This window comes from Nerophis ophidion, linkage group LG22 (assembly GCF_033978795.1).
Source record: "Nerophis ophidion isolate RoL-2023_Sa linkage group LG22, RoL_Noph_v1.0, whole genome shotgun sequence".
In the NCBI taxonomy this organism is placed as follows: Eukaryota; Metazoa; Chordata; class Actinopteri; order Syngnathiformes; family Syngnathidae; genus Nerophis; species Nerophis ophidion.
The window spans coordinates 17,709,178-17,716,540 of NC_084632.1; the positions used below are offsets into that span (position 1 = coordinate 17,709,178).

The window sequence follows — 7,363 nt, forward strand, 5'->3', positions numbered from 1 at the left end:
GGGTAGTTTTTCCCGCATCCTCCAATTATTTGTGGCAGCTTTGGGGTACTTTTAAGACTGCCAGCAACTTCCAATTTGTCGACAAACCAGAGCAACGCTTACTCCAATCAGCAGATGTCCTGTTGTCATAATTCCTAGTAGGTGGATATCTTCACGCCCTCGACAGAAAAGGGTCGCCATGCATGCGGCCCTCCTTCTTCTCCCAAGAGTCCGTCGTGTGTCCAACAACAACCGCTTTGTCACGACAGCAGGTTCCCCCAAACCCAAGATCTTGTCAATTTTGTTGAGGCCAGTTAAATAGTTCTAATGTTTAGATCTGGAGAGCAGTGCAAGAAGAGGCAACAAGAAATTTAAGACAAGACAAAACAAAGAAGCAAGCAGGAGAGATAAGGGAGAGGAAAGGGGAGCGTCAACCCTCGCTGAGTGCCAGAGAGAAAGTGAAAATGACTATATCGTGATATTCGAGTATACCTTCTCACGCAGTTGCTTTTAGCTGCTGGCATTACACTAGAGGCTCTTTCCACTCTCGTCTCTCCTTCTCACAGACAGCAAGCGCACTTTCCAACATACGTCACATATGTATACGCTAGAGCAGCGCGGTTTGTGGTCGCATTCGCGGATAAACCGCGGGTCAGGCGGGTGACATGACGAAAAAATTGATTTTAATTAGATTTGGGCGGGTGGTGGTTGAATCATTCCGAAATATTTGATAATGGTTCAGGGATTGGTATCCTTTATCATTTAGAGAGCCATTTGGGACTCGTGTCACAAAACGAAGAAGACAATAGGAGACGCAATATTCTCTGGAATGACTGCCGGGAGTCACCCAGTTAATGAGTATTAGGGCGTGCTAAAAAGCCATTAGCTTTGTCGCCTACTACAGCATGTACGATCTGATTGTCTGTCCAGCAACATGTTGTGCGTGGCTTCCACGGACACACGCACACGACTGGAAGGCATACTGGGTGACACAGAGTACACTAATGGTTGTGATATAAACAATTTTAACACTCTTAGTAATATGCACCACGCTGTGAAGCCACACCAAACAAAAATGACAAACACACTTTGGGAGAACATCTTCACAGTAACACAACATAAACGCAATACAACAAATACCCAGAATCCTTTGTATCCATGAAGTCCCTGACTATTTTATACACCCCGCTAGCAGTGCTAGTGCGGGGCAAAAGTGTTATTACAAAAAGTAGCATTACTGCATCATTTGAAAAGTCTCCTGCTAGAGAATGAAGAGTGCTTACTTCACATGTCAACATCTCCATTCGGTGCCACACCAACAAAATGCCGAGGCAAGCATTTCCACATCAACACCGTGCAGAAAAAAAAATAGTGAACAACATAAGGAGATAACCTACCACATTGCGATTTGATTTTCTATTATGCAGCTCATTTTTATTGGACAGTTATTGAAATATCTCGTGTTACATCATGCACCAAAGTGCACTTTATTTGTTTTTAAACTATTGTAATGGTGTTCTGTACAAAAAGTACATTTTAGTGATTTGATATATCATCTTAGTGACATATGGAAGGAAAATACGATTTGTAGTAAAGAAGGAATGGAGGAAGAAATTAGTTTTGTATGAAGGAAGGAAGAAAGACAGAAAAGTTTTCCAGAAAAGGAAGGACGCAATGAAAGAAACAAGGAAGTGGAGTTTTTCAAAAAAAGAAGGAAGAAAACATCCATCCATCCATTTTCTACCGCTTGTCCCTCTTGGGGTCGCGGGGGTGCTGGAGCATATCCCAGATATATATCCAGGAAAAAAGAAAGGAAGAGGGAAGATATTTAAAAAAATGAAGTGTTTCCTTCAAATAATGGAAAGAAGGAGATATTTCGACAAAGGAAGGAAGGACAGAGTGTTCTACAAAGGAAGCAAGGAAGGAAAGCATTTTCAAGGAAGGAAAGAAGAGTTTTTAAGAAGGAAGAAAAGTGTTTCTTTTCTGAAAAAATTGAGATTTCTACAAAAATGAAGGTATGGAAGAAGTTAGTTTTCTACAAAAGGAGAGTTCTCTGATGAAAGGAAAGAATGAAGACAAAATCATTTTCAAGAAAAAGGAAGCAAAGAAGGAAGAAGAGTTTTTAGGAAGGAAAAAAACATTTCCAGGACAGGAAGGAAGGAAGTATTTCTCCAAAGAAATTGGTGTTTTACAAAACAAAAACCGTGAAGGAAAGACGGAAGTTTGCTACAAAAGAATTAAGGAATGGAAAATGAAGAAATATATTTTCTAGAAAAGGATGGAAGCAATAAAGGAAGAAAGAGTTTTCTAAGAAAGATGGTAGACAAGTTTTTAGGAAGAACATTTCCAGGAAAGGAAGGAAAAAAATAAGATATTTCTACAAAGAAAGGAAGTGGAGTGTTCTGTGAAGGAAGGAAATTAGAGTTTTTCAGGAAAGGAATAAATAAGAGTTTTCCAAGAAGAGAAGAAGCAGGGAGAAATTAATAGTTTTCTACAAAGGAAGGAAGGAAGAAGAGCTTTCTTTGGAAGGAAGGATAAACTTTTTAGGTTTTGCAAAGTCAGCAAGAGTTTTCAATGATGGATGACAGACAGAAAGAAAATGATACCATAAGCAGATAATGGAATTCATGCATAATAGCAGAGAAAATCCTCATTAAGTTACAGGACATCAGTATTGGTTTCCATGCTGATCAGAGTTTTACATTATTCTAATAATTAAGAAGCCAAGATAAAAAAGTCCGCTGGTGGAAGTAGAACACGATGATATATACACACACACACACAGTCAATTAACTCCTGTGACTTTCTCATTCCTTTCCTAATTCTTCACATTCTTTTCTACTAAACTCCCTCTCTATTTCAAGTCCAACTGGGGTCAATTAATCATCAAACTATTTGCATATTTACAGTAGGACTAAGCTGAGATGACCGCTTGAGCAGAGCTTACTTACACTGTGACATAAAGCAGCTTTGCATGATCTCTTCTCCCAACGTCAAACAACAGATAACACAGTTTAGTGACCTTTTGTAAGAAGCATTTATTTTATTCTGTGTTTTCTCTGGCGGATGTTTTGGCTTCTTATTCCTTCTGGACGTGGCCAATAATACACCGGAGCATGATACAACATAACTGAAATCTGATTTACTTCTGGAGCAACGACCATCTGTTTGGAGACGTTGGTCCATCTGTTTGGATGTGATCATTTTCCAACGCTCATAAGGGTGAATATTAAAATGTGTGCCCATTGAGTGCCAAAAACAGAATATATCACGTTGAGGAATCTGTGCTTTTTTTGTTACATACGTCTGCAAAATAAGCCACCGTGGGGGTCAAAGAAAATTGTGAATGCCAACACTTTGGTAAAGAAGGTGAGAACCGCTACTATACTCATACTTGCCAATCCTCCCGATTTTCCCGGGAGACTCCCGGATTTCAGAGCCCCTCCACCCGGACAACAATATTGGGGGCGTGCCTTCAACGCACTGCGTTTAGCGTCCTCTACAACCTGTCCTCAAGTCCGTTTTCCCTCCATACAAACAGCGTGCCGGCCCAATCACATAGTATATACGTCTTTTACACACACGCGAGTAAATGCAACGCATACTTGGTCAACAGCCATACAGGTCACACTGAGGGTGGCCGTATAAACAACTTTAACAGTGTTACAAATATGCGCCACACTGTCAACCCACACCAAACAAGAATGACAAACACATTTCGGGAGAACATCCGCACCGTAACACAACATAAACAAAACAGGACAAATACCCATAAACCCTTGCAGCACTCCCGCTACCACCTCCCAAATTCGGGGGTCTCAAGGTTGGCAAGTATGACTGTAATTAAGAAAAAGCGTACAGCAATTTTTGTATTGTCCGCATGTCAAACTTTAACTACAGTTAAGCCTTGGTTTAGGATTGTAATTTGCACTGATTTTGGGACCCAAAATATTCATATTACACATAATTCATTCAAATTAAATGAATCCCTTCATGGCCCACAAAAACGGTAGTTTTAAAACAAAACATGCTTTTTAATCAACAACAAAAAAAACTCTCGCTAATATTTTGAGAAACACAGTAGAATTTACTACAAACAACTACAGTATTTTTGTTATTTGGAAAAATTAAAAATGTTATCCTTTAACATGTCTGACTACTGCTAGAAATTAAAGTGTCACATCAAAATAAATAATGCTGTATACTGATGCAATGACAATAAAGCATCTTATTTTAAAATAAAATCCAAAACACAAAAATTTATATTTTTAGAACAATATTTTTTATTATATACAGCGTGCAATGACAGACATCCTATCTTGTACTGTTTATTAAAAGTCCAAAAATGTCTTTAGAAAAATACCTGGGATGTAATCATGTGACCGAGAGGCACATCCCGACACTTCTGGGTTTCAGGCGTCCAGAGCAATGGTTCTCAAATGGGGGTACGCGTACCCCTGGGGGTACTTGAAGGTATATCAAGGGGTACATGAGATTTTTTTAAAATATTCTATAAATATCAACAATTCAAAAATCCTTTATAAATCAATTTATTGAGTAATACTTCAACAAAATATGAATGTGAAAACAAATACAACAATGCAATACTCAGTGTTGACAGCTAGATTTTTTTTTTGTGGACGTGTTCCATAAATATTGATGTTAAAGGTTTCTTTATTAGTGAAAAAATGTTTGGAATGAAGTTGATGAATCCAGATGGATCTCTATTACAATCCCCAAAGAGGGCACTTTAAGTTGATGATTACTTCTATGTGTAGAAATCTTTATTTATAATTGAATAACTTGTTTATTTTTCAATAAGTTTTTAGTTATTTTTATATCTTTATTTCCACATACTTCAAGAAAGACCACTACAAATGAGCAATATTTTGCACTGTTATACAATTTAATAAAACAGAAACTGATGACATAGTGCTGTATTTTAATTCTTTATCTCTTTTTTTCAACCAAAAATGCTTTGCTCTGATTAGGGGGTACTTGAATTAAAAAGATGTTCACAGGGGGTACATCACTGAAAAAAGGTTGAGAACCACTGGTCCAGAGCACCAATAGGCTACATTTTATTTACCTAAATCAAAGCAGATTGGTGCAGAATTTGAAAGGTTTAGAGGTTTTGAGGCTAACAAATAGCACCAAAGACGCTATAATCTGGTCCTCCGTGTCGAATAAAGCACTTGGCCTTCCTGCACAAGGACAACTAAACTTTTAGTTTCTGTTATTAAAATAGACAATGAAAGTACGATGGATTGGACCAACAATCACAATATGAATTCTTAGAAATTAGCATGACGTCAGTTTATTTGCACAACTCCGCAGTTCTATTTAGGCATAGCAACCACATAAGAAAACAAACTAATGTGATTTATTGTTCTTTCTTTACATTTAATTCTGCTATGAAATACTACCAATGAAGTAGAAAATAAACTTGATTACATCACAGAAGGTTTCTCAAACAAATCAACTATCCAAACAAACATTTTACAAAGTCATCTCTGCAAACACGAGCATGGTCCGATTGTATTCCACAAGATGATGAAAGTGATATTTTTAAGCGTCATTTCCTACAGCATACATTTTTATTTTTATTTTATTTAGATAGAAAATAGCTTTCAAGTACTTTATTTTAACCACTGGAAAACCCGAGAACAGAAGAGCAATACAGCATTTTCTGCTCAAACACTACCCTCACTCTCACTTGTTTTAATGCTACGCTCAAGCTGCCTGACCTTTTGTGTAAATTAAGCTGCGAAGAAGAAAAACGGACACGGCGTCGTATGCAACCCAGTTATTTAGGGTCAAAAACAGAAAATTGTATATTTAAAACATCATATATTATCCTTTTACCATGTCTCAATGCTGCTAGAAATGCATGTCAAGCACCAAACTAAGTTTTGTTGTATGCTGAGTGCAATGACAATAAAACATCTTATCTTGTACTGTATATTAAAAGTCAGAAACACAAAAAAATGAGTTTAGAAGATTAACAAATATTATCATTTAACACGCCTTCATGTTTATATTTCACTGTTTGTTGCATATTTGGTTGTGTTTTGCTTGATTGTAAAATATGTCAATATTCAGTGTTTTATCCGTCATAATTAATATTGTAAATCCCACATTCTTTATTTTCATGTACATTCTGGGTGTCTCATTCCCTAAAAAAATGTCAAATTCCATTCCGTTTTTTAAGGCAGTCTGTCATAAAGTTTGTAGCTTTCAATCATTATTGTGAGGTTTTGTATTAGTGTTCCTAAAAATAGATATACCGGTCCCCAGACACATTTTTTATCTAAATTTGGCCCCCCCGAGTAAAATAATTGCCCAGGCCTGATTTATAACAATAGTATAAAAAAAATAGTTCACATAACTGTGTCCACACCACCTCGAAAGGGATCTTCTATGAAAAAAAGCACATAAATCCTTTGTCTTCTTCCTCAGCTCTCCCCCGTTGTTTCTCAGCTGTAACACCTCCTCACCCCTCAAAGCACCTCCTGCTTTTCTAATTTCTCTCAGATTCCGCCGCTCCCTTTCCCAGCTTTGGAAAAACGGGGCTGGGAGAAGGAGGTGCATTACGTCAGGATTAGGTCTCAGCCGGTGTTGTGCCGAATTCTGCACCCCCGCCGTAAAATGCACCCCCTGTCGGGAGCGCGCTTACGTCACTCGGTTGCATCACCCGTCTCGAAAAGTAGCTAAACTCGGCTAAAATCGCCTCTTTCGGCATAAAAATGTACATAACAAGGTGAATAATCCAAGTTGTCTTTACTTTGGATATATTAATGGATGGATTAATTGTGATTCTTTAATGATTTCGCCGCCATTGCCTTTAATGATTTCGTCGTCATTCAATCGCCTCTTTCGGCAGAAAAATGTACATAACAAGGTGAATACTCCAAGTTGTCTTTACTTTGGATATATTAATGGATGGATTAATTGTGATTCTTCAATGATTTCGCCGTCATTGCCTTTAATGATTTCGTCGTCATTCAGGTGGGTACATCGCCTCTTTCGGCATAAAAAAGTACATAAGGTGAAATAATCCAAGTTGTGTTTACTTTGGATTTATTAATGGATGGATTAATTGTGAGCCTTTAATGATTTCGCCACCATTCAGATAAGGCGAAACAATAACCATTTAGTATAGGAATATTTGCTGTCCCGAAAATGTATTGAAGTATTGTATTAAAGAATATATACACCAAAGTAAGCCTCTATATGTACTTTTTTAGAGACATCAAGGAGAACGAATGTTTGCTGCTTCACTCGACGGGATCCAATACATGTATTTTAAAAATATGACATTTTCTTTAACTGTAAGAAGCTCATGGGTGGATGGATGAATACATTAATAAATGAATGCATCTGA

At 37.5% G+C, this 7,363-nt stretch overlaps 1 long non-coding RNA gene across 1 annotated transcript; it reads left to right on the top strand.

The window, feature by feature from the left end:
• The first annotated feature begins 6,552 nt into the window (after positions 1 to 6,552).
• On the top strand, positions 6,553 to 7,363 carry LOC133540941 (uncharacterized). Its single transcript, XR_009803767.1, has 2 exons — positions 6,553 to 6,987; positions 7,227 to 7,363. It is a non-coding gene; the product is annotated as an uncharacterized LOC133540941 (long non-coding RNA).